Raw genomic sequence first — 12,786 nt, 5'->3', positions numbered from 1 at the left:
TTTATATAACCATCGTTGAACAGCTGACCCAATTTTATGTGTTTACGACTACTAATGTTCAACTCCGTAACCTTGTTATTTTGAACCCAATCCAGAAGACAAGGGAACTCCTGGATCGAGTATTGGGAGAAATTTGCCATCGTGCAGAATTTTTTGATGGAGCTAACCCACATCTGTGTTACATGGAGAGGAAGACCACGTTAGCCTGATGACAAGGGGACTCTAACCCATAATCCGTCTACCACTGAGGATATTTTACTTCAACACTGTGATCGGTGCAAGTCGTATGCAGAAATCTATATAGAAGCATCAAAACTTTATATGAAATTCGTTAAATTATTTTGTCCTGAGATATTTATTATCACATTCGTTCAGCGCACATTCATTCGAAATCTATATAGAACTATCAAATAATCATATAAAAACTCATTAAATTATTTTGCCTCGTGATATTTGTTATCAACCTGTAAACCTATAGACAACACTTTAAATTCTAATTTAAACCTTAAGATTTTTCATAAAATCATTCCATATCCAAATAGTACCTTATAATCTTCAAACAAAATAAATCCATAAAATATTTTTGGGAATTTAATGCTCAAATAATATTTCTTAAGATTTAGTAGTAATCGATAAAGTTGCTCTGAATATATGTATTGTATCATAGATCTGGAATGAATCATTCTATAATAATTGAAAACGCAATGTTAAAAATAGGAGTGCGTATAATTAACAGTTTCAGATAATATATGAATTTTATTCAATCGTATTACTGTTTAAATTTTCCAACCTGAGTTAGTTTTCACTATGAATCACATTATTGCATAAATAAAATGCGTCTTTTGCATTTAATTGCACCCATGGTTTACTTTAGCTTAAAACTTAAACATAAACTTAAAAAGTTACTTTTTCTCTCTCAAGGTTTCAAAACATTATTAGCAGTAGCGAAAATAATAAAAACCTCAGTTTCTTAACGCAGTTGTGATATATATATATATATATATATATATATATATATATATATATATATATATATATATATATATATATATATATATATATATATATATATATATATATATATATATATATATATATATATATATATATATATATATATATATATATATATATATATGTAATACAAAAGTTGTAAAAATACTTTTGTATTAATAAAAGCATTGAAACTTTTTCGTGTTCATAAAATGCAGATATTCTATTTTCGGACTTCTAGGCTAAAAACAAGCCAATGAATAATAATTAGATTTATATTTCAAAAGGGAAGTTATTTTAAGATCTATCACTTCCATATAAGGAAAGATTAAGCGATTTTCTATGAGTAATAAATAATTTTGATGAGGCGTAAGAATACAGAAAAGGCAATATGACTGGCCTCTTCACACCTTTTAATCATCCTATAAAACGCAGGACCGAAGGTTTTTGCGTGGCTTTTTGTTGTTTATAATGCCTAACTAAACTGCGTCAGTTTAGACGGGATATGGGTCTCCCCCTCTCCAGCTTGAATGGGGCTGAGATGTATGCTTTCACCATCGTTAGTAAATAAAAAAGATTATGCAGAAAAGGACTTCATTTTTCCTGTGATGTGGACAATAAATCAAATAAATATCGGGGTTGTTGTCCTGTTATTTCATATATATATATATATATATATATATATATATATATATATATATATATATATATATATATATATATATATATATATATATATATATATATATATATATATATATATATATATATATATATATATATATATATATATATATATATATATATATATATATATATATATATATATATATATATATATATATATATATATATATATATATATATATATATATATATATATTCTTGGGATTCTTGGGATATTCTTGGGATTTACCTTTTTTGAGGAATTTTAAATATATTCCAGGAACTTGAATCTTAAGGGCAAATCCGTATTTTCCGTTTCGACTCCGTACGGATATCCGTATTACGACTCTTAAATCTTTTAAGACTCTTGGTATTTATACTTGATGGCATGACAGATCTATGCTTTTGGTTTAAATGTGTTTCATCGTTAACAGATAGAAATAATTCAGCTCAAAAGTTCAGTAGACGAGTCAAATTAATTTAAATATACAAATTTAGAACATTTAAAGATTACTATGAGGTCTATTGCCTACTTTAAAACATTTTCTGTAGCAAGTATAGTAAGAAAGCCAGTAAAATGTTAACCTTATATCAAAAAAATAATAATATTGTAGTATGTTTAAAAGGTGCTTCGATGTAAATTCTAGATGTTTTTTTAACAGTGTTTAACAATTCATTTGGTGTTTTTTTAAATTTATTTCTAGCCTTAAATTTAAACCACTAAAGAATTTCCAACCACCATTTCCAAATTGTTCGAATTTAGTTGAAATTTTGCCGATTGAATATTTCTGTGGAACCAGTTTTACATTTGTGTGAACTCTATAATTGCAGATACTGAAAATTATTTGAAATTTTAGTTCTGAAATACTTTACAAACTCTTTTTGACTTCCATGCTAAAGTTCTAAAACACCGATTGGATTGATAAGCACTATTAAAAAATTGTGCGTATTACACGCACTATATAAAAATTGTACATAGTACAAATAAACCTATTTTTTTAAAAATTTTTCCGAAAGTGTAAATGAAATCTATTAAAGGAAAATGTGAGAGAATTCCAAGACGTTATAATTTCACTGACTGATTTGTGTGAATTTGATAATCCTTATAGAATGGGTACATGCAATTTTAGTTCTAAAATAGTTTGCAAATTATGTCTGGCTTTTCTGACATTACGCTAATTATAATTAATAAGACCGGTAAGCATAAACATAGGTAATCATGTTAACAACGAATTAAATTAGATAACTTAATTGAAATGGACTTTTTTCTAACTAACTATTTAAATTAAACGTAATTAGAAATGTCTGGCGTGGAAATAACATGCCTCATCCTACCCACGGTCTAAATTTAGCCATTTCTTAGACATCACCTTTCTTCCACTCTTCATTTACTCTCATCTCACCCCTTGTTTATCTAAGATGAGTCACTCGTTCGGCAATGATGGATTAAAGTTGAAACTGATGGAACAGTAAATAAACTTTTGTCTCGTTTATAACTTTAGGCGCTTTTTCGGCGATTACCTTCCCATTTTTTAAGGAACGAGCGGTTTTTCTTTCCTTACATAAGAATGGGATGCTTGTAAGTGAAGTAGTGTGGCTATCTCGATTCTGATTGGTTGTTGAAACATTGCATTTGTTTACGTTAGAAATTGTTCTTTCCATTCTATTTCGAGTAAACCAAGCCCATCAAGTATCAGTTCTCTTCAGTAACACATTCTACATTCTTTCACAAACATTTCAATTCTTTCACTATATATTTCTTACTTAACACAAAAACAGGCACGAAGTGATGTAGAACATAAACAAGTTAATTATTCATCTAAGTTGCCAGGTACAAAAAACAAAAATATATCATGGTTACAATAAAAGGAAAAATCTTGAATAAAAGATGTAGACGAGAAAAAATTGTATTGAACAGTTTCGATGCGTGATATGGCGCTGTATTTAAATAATTTCACGTTAACTAACATTCTAATTCATGTAATTTTTATTTCAATTTTAATTAATTTTGTGAATTAAATTGAAAATGTATTAAACAGATCTTATAATATTTTCGACATTTCATACGTTTTGTTAATTTATGGCTTTGTTAATTTTGCTAATTAAATTAAAGATATTTTAAATACACTTTAAAATATTTTTAATTCAACTGATATCATAACTTTTTTTTATTATTTTTCAAAAATAATAGATTTTAAAAAAAAGGACAAAAAACGAAAACTTCTTCAGAGTATGATTTTACTAGAAATAGTAAAAGTATTTGAACTTGAAGTATATGTATGTAAGTATAAAAAAATTGTTTCAGAATAACAAATAACAACTTCTATAATTAATTTCGCCAAATTTTAAGCTTGAAATAACTTACTGTAATTCTTTAGTTAAGTTGATGTTATAAATATTTTGCTTTACGCTTAATTCTAAAGTTATGCTTTGCATTAAAATTCATATTATACTTTATTTTACAACATCAATTCTAATGTAAAGCAGACTAAAGCAATATAATTCGAAAAAAAGTCCCACTTACTCTTTAAGAAAACTATTAATATTTTTCATTTATAATCACAGTCAATTAAGTTTTAAAGCTTATAAGATTAGTACTGTTTATTTAGCAGTTAATTCTAAAAGCTATATTTTTAAAGAAATGCCATTTGCGTTAGAAAGTTAATTGTGATATTTTAAATCCTCTTGTTAACATTCATTTGCTGAGATTAGCTCTGCGACTTTCATTGATAAATTTAGTTGCAAAAAGAAAAGTAAATGTCAAAATTAGCACTGCATTTCTTGTTGCGAATCCTAAAAGAATGTATACTAAATTGTAAAGAAATGTCATTTTCGTTATCAATATTATGTGAAGAGCTATTTTGCGACCTAAAACGGCAGCTTATATATTACTTGAGCTTAAAAACTTTATTCGCTTCAAAAATATACACATTAGAAACAGTCGACGTGTTTCAAGCGCTCAAAAGCAGTCGTCCAATTTCAAGAATTCATTTTCATTCATCATTTTTATTTCATCTTGAAATGTGCCAACTGTTATTTACAATTTGTATATTTTTGAAGCGAATTGAGTTTTCAAAATCAAGTTTTATATTACCGCATCAGTTTCTTGGGACTATTTATTTAACTGCTTATATAACTGAATGTATAAAGAACTGTATATGTTGCATATGTACTACCAGGGTTTTTAAAGTGCACGAATAAGAATATAGCTAATTTTGACTAAATCATCAAAATTTAGATTTTTAAAATAAAATAAAACAATTAATTTTTATCTCTTCAAAACCGTTTGAATATGTTTTACTTTATTGAGAGAAGTTTTGACAATTTTTAAAAAAAATTCCATTTATCTATTCACTAACGACTTTTTTATTCTTCAACTGTTTTGACCAGTATTAGTATTAGAAGTTCTGGATAAGGTCATGATAATATAGAAACATATTTTGATAGTTTTTAATCTTCAAAATGTTCCAACATATTTATCAACTATGATAATTTTTCGTCTTTGACCACGGTGATATAAATTAAATTTATTAATTGCTAGAGTAACGAATCCTACAAAAGAAAATTTAGTTGATTTTTAAAATTTTATTAAAGCCTTTAAAGAGTTTTTAAATTTTATTAAAATGAAAAATTCCTTTATATATTTTTCTGCAATATTTTACTTGTAAAAATCATCAAAATGTTCCAACATATTTATCAACTATGATAATTTTTGTCTTTGACCACGGTGATATAAATTAAATTTATTAATTGCTAGAGTAACGAATCCTACAAAAGAAAATTTAGTTGACTTTTAAAATTTTATTAAAGCCTTTAAAGAGTTTTTAAATTTTATTGAAATGAAAAATTCCTTTATATATTTTTCTGCAATATTTTACTTGTAAAAATCATCAAAATGTTCCAACATATTTATCAACTATGATAATTTTTGTCTTTGACCACGGTGATATAAATTAAATTTATTAATTGCTAGAGTAACGAATCCTACAAAAGAAAATTTAGTTGACTTTTAAAATTTTATTAAAGCCTTTAAAGAGTTTTTAAATTTTATTGAAATGAAAAATTCCTTTATATATTTTTCTGCAATATTTTACTTGTAAAAATCATCAAAATGTTCCAACATATTTATCAACTATGATAATTTTTGTCTTTGACCACGGTGATATAAATTAAATTTATTAATTGCTAGAGTAACGAATCCTACAAAAGAAAATTTAGTTGACTTTTAAAATTTTATTAAAGCCTTTAAAGAGTTTTTAAATTTTATTGAAATGAAAAATTCCTTTATATATTTTTCTGCAATATTTTACTTGTAAAAATCATCAAAATGTTCCAACATATTTATCAACTATGATAATTTTTGTCTTTGACCACGGTCATATAAATTAAATTTATTAATTGCTAGAGTAACGAATCCTACAAAAGAAAATTTAGTTGACTTTTAAAATTTTATTAAAGCCTTTAAAGAGTTTTTAAATTTTATTGAAATGAAAAATTCCTTTATATATTTTTCTGCAATATTTTACTTGTAAAAATCATCAAAATGTTCCAACATATTTATCAACTATGATAATTTTTGTCTTTGACCACGGTGATATAAATTAAATTTATTAATTGCTAGAGTACCGAATCCTACAAAAGAAAATTTAGTTGACTTTTAAAATTTTATTAAAGCCTTTAAAGAGTTTTTAAATTTTATTGAAATGAAAAATTCCTTTATATATTTTTCTGCAATATTTTACTTGTAAAAATCATCAAAATGTTCCAACATATTTATCAACTATGATAATTTTTGTCTTTGACCACGGTGATATAAATTAAATTTATTAATTGCTAGAGTAACGAATCCTACAAAAGAAAATTTAGTTGACTTTTAAAATTTTATTAAAGCCTTTAAAGAGTTTTTAAATTTTATTGAAATGAAAAATTCCTTTATATATTTTTCTGCAATATTTTACTTGTAAAAATCATCAAAATGTTCCAACATATTTATCAACTATGATAATTTTTGTCTTTGACCACGGTGATATAAATTAAATTTATTAATTGCTAGAGTAACGAATCCTACAAAAGAAAATTTAGTTGACTTTTAAAATTTTATTAAAGCCTTTAAAGAGTTTTTAAATTTTATTGAAATGAAAAATTCCTTTATATATTTTTCTGCAATATTTTACTTGTAAAAATCATCAAAATGTTCCAACATATTTATCAACTATGATAATTTTTGTCTTTGACCACGGTGATATAAATTAAATTTATTAATTGCTAGAGTAACGAATCCTACAAAAGAAAATTTAGTTGACTTTTAAAATTTTATTAAAGCCTTTAAAGAGTTTTTAAATTTTATTGAAATGAAAAATTCCTTTATATATTTTTCTGCAATATTTTACTTGTAAAAATCATCAAAATGTTCCAACATATTTATCAACTATGATAATTTTTGTCTTTGACCACGGTGATATAAATTAAATTTATTAATTGCTAGAGTAACGAATCCTACAAAAGAAAATTTAGTTGACTTTTAAAATTTTATTAAAGCCTTTAAAGAGTTTTTAAATTTTATTGAAATGAAAAATTCCTTTATATAATTTTCTGCAATATTTTACTTGTAAAAATCATCAAAATGTTCCAACATATTTATCAACTATGATAATTTTTGTCTTTGACCACGGTGATATAAATTAAATTTATTAATTGCTAGAGTAACGAATCCAACAAAAGAAAATTTAGTTGACTTTTAAAATTTTATTAAAGCCTTTAAAGAGTTTTTAAATTTTATTGAAATGAAAAATTCCTTTATATATTTTTCTGCAATATTTTACTTGTAAAAATCATCAAAATGTTCCAACATATTTATCAACTATGATAATTTTTGTCTTTGACCACGGTGATATAAATTAAATTTATTAATTGCTAGAGTAACGAATCCTACAAAAGAAAATTTAGTTGACTTTTAAAATTTTATTAAAGCCTTTAAAGAGTTTTTAAATTTTATTGAAATGAAAAATTCCTTTATATATTTTTCTGCAATATTTTACCTGTAAAAATCATCAAAATGTTCCAACATATTTATCAACTATGATAATTTTTGTCTTTGACCACGGTGATATAAATTAAATTTATTAATTGCTAGAGTAACGAATCCTACAAAAGAAAATTTAGTTGACTTTTAAAATTTTATTAAAGCCTTTAAAGAGTTTTTAAATTTTATTGAAATGAAAAATTCCTTTATATATTTTTCTGCAATATTTTACTTGTAAAAATCATCAAAATGTTCCAACATATTTATCAACTATGATAATTTTTGTCTTTGACCACGGTGATATAAATTAAATTTATTAATTGCTAGAGTAACGAATCCTACAAAAGAAAATTTAGTTGACTTTTAAAATTTTATTAAAGCCTTTAAAGAGTTTTTAAATTTTATTGAAATGAAAAATTCCTTTATATATTTTTCTGCAATATTTTACTTGTAAAAATCATCAAAATGTTCCAACATATTTATCAACTATGATAATTTTTGTCTTTGACCACGGTGATATAAATTAAATTTATTAATTGCTAGAGTAACGAATCCTACAAAAGAAAATTTAGTTGACTTTTAAAATTTTATTAAAGCCTTTAAAGAGTTTTTAAATTTTATTGAAATGAAAAATTCCTTTATATATTTTTCTGCAATATTTTACTTGTAAAAATCATCAAAATGTTCCAACATATTTATCAACTATGATAATTTTTGTCTTTGACCACGGTGATATAAATTAAATTTATTAATTGCTAGAGTAACGAATCCTACAAAAGAAAATTTAGTTGACTTTTAAAATTTTATTAAAGCCTTTAAAGAGTTTTTAAATTTTATTGAAATGAAAAATTCCTTTATATATTTTTCTGCAATATTTTACTTGTAAAAATCATCAAAATGTTCCAACATATTTATCAACTATGATAATTTTTCGTCTTTGACCACGGTGATATAAATTAAATTTATTAATTGCTAGAGTAACGAATCCTACAAAAGAAAATTTAGTTGATTTTTAAAATTTTATTAAAGCCTTTAAAGAGTTTTTAAATTTTATTAAAATGAAAAATTCCTTTATATATTTTTCTGCAATATTTTACTTGTAAAAATCATCAAAATGTTCCAACATATTTATCAACTATGATAATTTTTGTCTTTGACCACGGTGATATAAATTAAATTTATTAATTGCTAGAGTAACGAATCCTACAAAAGAAAATTTAGTTGACTTTTAAAATTTTATTAAAGCCTTTAAAGAGTTTTTAAATTTTATTGAAATGAAAAATTCCTTTATATATTTTTCTGCAATATTTTACTTGTAAAAATCATCAAAATGTTCCAACATATTTATCAACTATGATAATTTTTGTCTTTGACCACGGTGATATAAATTAAATTTATTAATTGCTAGAGTAACGAATCCTTCAAAAGAAAATTTAGTTGACTTTTAAAATTTTATTAAAGCCTTTAAAGAGTTTTTAAATTTTATTGAAATGAAAAATTCCTTTATATATTTTTCTGCAATATTTTACTTGTAAAAATCATCAAAATGTTCCAACATATTTATCAACTATGATAATTTTTGTCTTTGACCACGGTGATATAAATTAAATTTATTAATTGCTAGAGTAACGAATCCTACAAAAGAAAATTTAGTTGACTTTTAAAATTTTATTAAAGCCTTTAAAGAGTTTTTAAATTTTATTGAAATGAAAAATTCCTTTATATATTTTTCTGCAATATTTTACTTGTAAAAATCATCAAAATGTTCCAACATATTTATCAACTATGATAATTTTTGTCTTTGACCACGGTGATATAAATTAAATTTATTAATTGCTAGAGTAACGAATCCTACAAAAGAAAATTTAGTTGACTTTTAAAATTTTATTAAAGCCTTTAAAGAGTTTTTAAATTTTATTGAAATGAAAAATTCCTTTATATATTTTTCTGCAATATTTTACTTGTAAAAATCATCAAAATGTTCCAACATATTTATCAACTATGATAATTTTTGTCTTTGACCACGGTGATATAAATTAAATTTATTAATTGCTAGAGTAACGAATCCTACAAAAGAAAATTTAGTTGACTTTTAAAATTTTATTAAAGCCTTTAAAGAGTTTTTAAATTTTATTGAAATGAAAAATTCCTTTATATATTTTTCTGCAATATTTTACTTGTAAAAATCATCAAAATGTTCCAACATATTTATCAACTATGATAATTTTTGTCTTTGACCACGGTGATATAAATTAAATTTATTAATTGCTAGAGTAACGAATCCTACAAAAGAAAATTTAGTTGACTTTTAAAATTTTATTAAAGCCTTTAAAGAGTTTTTAAATTTTATTGAAATGAAAAATTCCTTTATATATTTTTCTGCAATATTTTACTTGTAAAAATCATCAAAATGTTCCAACATATTTATCAACTATGATAATTTTTGTCTTTGACCACGGTGATATAAATTAAATTTATTAATTGCTAGAGTAACGAATCCTACAAAAGAAAATTTAGTTGACTTTTAAAATTTTATTAAAGCCTTTAAAGAGTTTTTAAATTTTATTGAAATGAAAAATTCCTTTATATATTTTTCTGCAATATTTTACTTGTAAAAATCATCAAAATGTTCCAACATATTTATCAACTATGATAATTTTTGTCTTTGACCACGGTGATATAAATTAAATTTATTAATTGCTAGAGTAACGAATCCTACAAAAGAAAATTTAGTTGACTTTTAAAATTTTATTAAAGCCTTTAAAGAGTTTTTAAATTTTATTGAAATGAAAAATTCCTTTATATATTTTTCTGCAATATTTTACTTGTAAAAATCATCAAAATGTTCCAACATATTTATCAACTATGATAATTTTTGTCTTTGACCACGGTGATATAAATTAAATTTATTAATTGCTAGAGTAACGAATCCTACAAAAGAAAATTTAGTTGACTTTTAAAATTTTATTAAAGCCTTTAAAGAGTTTTTAAATTTTATTGAAATGAAAAATTCCTTTATATATTTTTCTGCAATATTTTACTTGTAAAAATCATCAAAATGTTCCAACATATTTATCAACTATGATAATTTTTGTCTTTGACCACGGTGATATAAATTAAATTTATTAATTGCTAGAGTAACGAATCCTACAAAAGAAAATTTAGTTGACTTTTAAAATTTTATTAAAGCCTTTAAAGAGTTTTTAAATTTTATTGAAATGAAAAATTCCTTTATATATTTTTCTGCAATATTTTACCTGTAAAAATCATCAAAATGTTCCAACATATTTATCAACTATGATAATTTTTGTCTTTGACCACGGTGATATAAATTAAATTTATTAATTGCTAGAGTAACGAATCCTACAAAAGAAAATTTAGTTGACTTTTAAAATTTTATTAAAGCCTTTAAAGAGTTTTTAAATTTTATTGAAATGAAAAATTCCTTTATATATTTTTCTGCAATATTTTACTTGTAAAAATCATCAAAATGTTCCAACATATTTATCAACTATGATAATTTTTGTCTTTGACCACGGTGATATAAATTAAATTTATTAATTGCTAGAGTAACGAATCCTACAAAAGAAAATTTAGTTGACTTTTAAAATTTTATTAAAGCCTTTAAAGAGTTTTTAAATTTTATTGAAATGAAAAATTCCTTTATATAATTTTCTGCAATATTTTACTTGTAAAAATCATCAAAATGTTCCAACATATTTATCAACTATGATAATTTTTGTCTTTGACCACGGTGATATAAATTAAATTTATTAATTGCTAGAGTAACGAATCCTACAAAAGAAAATTTAGTTGACTTTTAAAATTTTATTAAAGCCTTTAAAGAGTTTTTAAATTTTATTGAAATGAAAAATTCCTTTATATAATTTTCTGCAATATTTTACTTGTAAAAATCATCAAAATGTTCCAACATATTTATCAACTATGATAATTTTTGTCTTTGACCACGGTGATATAAATTAAATTAATTAATTGCTAGAGTAACGAATCCTACAAAAGAAAATTTAGTTGACTTTTAAAATTTTATTAAAGCCTTTAAAGAGTTTTTAAATTTTATTGAAATGAAAAATTCCTTTATATATTTTTCTGCAATATTTTACTTGTAAAAATCATCAAAATGTTCCAACATATTTATCAACTATGATAATTTTTGTCTTTGACCACGGTGATATAAATTAAATTTATTAATTGCTAGAGTAACGAATCCTACAAAAGAAAATTTAGTTGACTTTTAAAATTTTATTAAAGCCTTTAATAAGTTTTTAAATTTTATTGAAATGAAAAATTCCTTTATATATTTTTCTGCAATATTTTACTTGTAAAAATCATCAAAATGTTCCAACATATTTATCAACTATGATAATTTTTGTCTTTGACCACGGTGATATAAATTAAATTTATTAATTGCTAGAGTAATGAATCCTACAAAAGAAAATTTAGTTGACTTTTAAAATTTTATTAAAGCCTTTAAAGAGTTTTTAAATTTTATTGAAATGAAAAATTCCTTTATATATTTTTCTGCAATATTTTACTTGTAAAAATCATCAAAATGTTCCAACATATTTATCAACTATGATAATTTTTGTCTCTGACCACGATGATATAAATTAAATTTATTAATTGCTAGAGTAACGAATCCTACAAAAGAAAATTTAGTTGACTTTTAAAATTTTATTAAAGCCTTTAAAGAGTTTTTAAATTTTATTAAAATGAAAAATTCCTTTATATATTTTTCTGCAATATTTTACTTGTAAAAATCTTCAAAATGTTCCAACATATTTATCAACTATGATAATTTTTGTCTTTGACCACGGTGATATAAATTAAATTTATTAATTGCTAGAGTAACGAATCCTACAAAAGAAAATTTAGTTGACTTTTGAAATTTTATTAAAGCCTTTAAAGAGTTTTTAAATTTTATTAAAATGAAAAATTCCTTTATATATTTTTCTGCAATATTTTACTTGTAAAAATCTTCAAAATGTTCCAACATATTTATCAACTTTGATAATTTTTGTCTTTGACCATAGTGATATAAATTCCATTAATTTTCGCCAGAATAAAGAGTGCTAAAAAATGTAATT

General features: G+C 23.1%; 1 protein-coding gene across 1 annotated transcript in view; it reads left to right on the top strand.

The window, feature by feature from the left end:
- LOC107438118 (uncharacterized) overlaps positions 1 to 12,786 on the top strand; it is a 94,386-nt gene that overhangs the window by 26,590 nt on the left and 55,010 nt on the right. The window lies entirely within an intron of this gene.

This window comes from Parasteatoda tepidariorum, chromosome 6 (genome assembly GCF_982258835.1).
Source record: "Parasteatoda tepidariorum strain Cologne lab strain chromosome 6, Ptep-v5.0, whole genome shotgun sequence".
NCBI classification, from domain to species: Eukaryota; Metazoa; Arthropoda; class Arachnida; order Araneae; family Theridiidae; genus Parasteatoda; species Parasteatoda tepidariorum.
The sequence above is the reverse complement of the archived record's forward strand: the minus strand, read 5'-3'. Positions and strand labels throughout refer to the sequence as shown.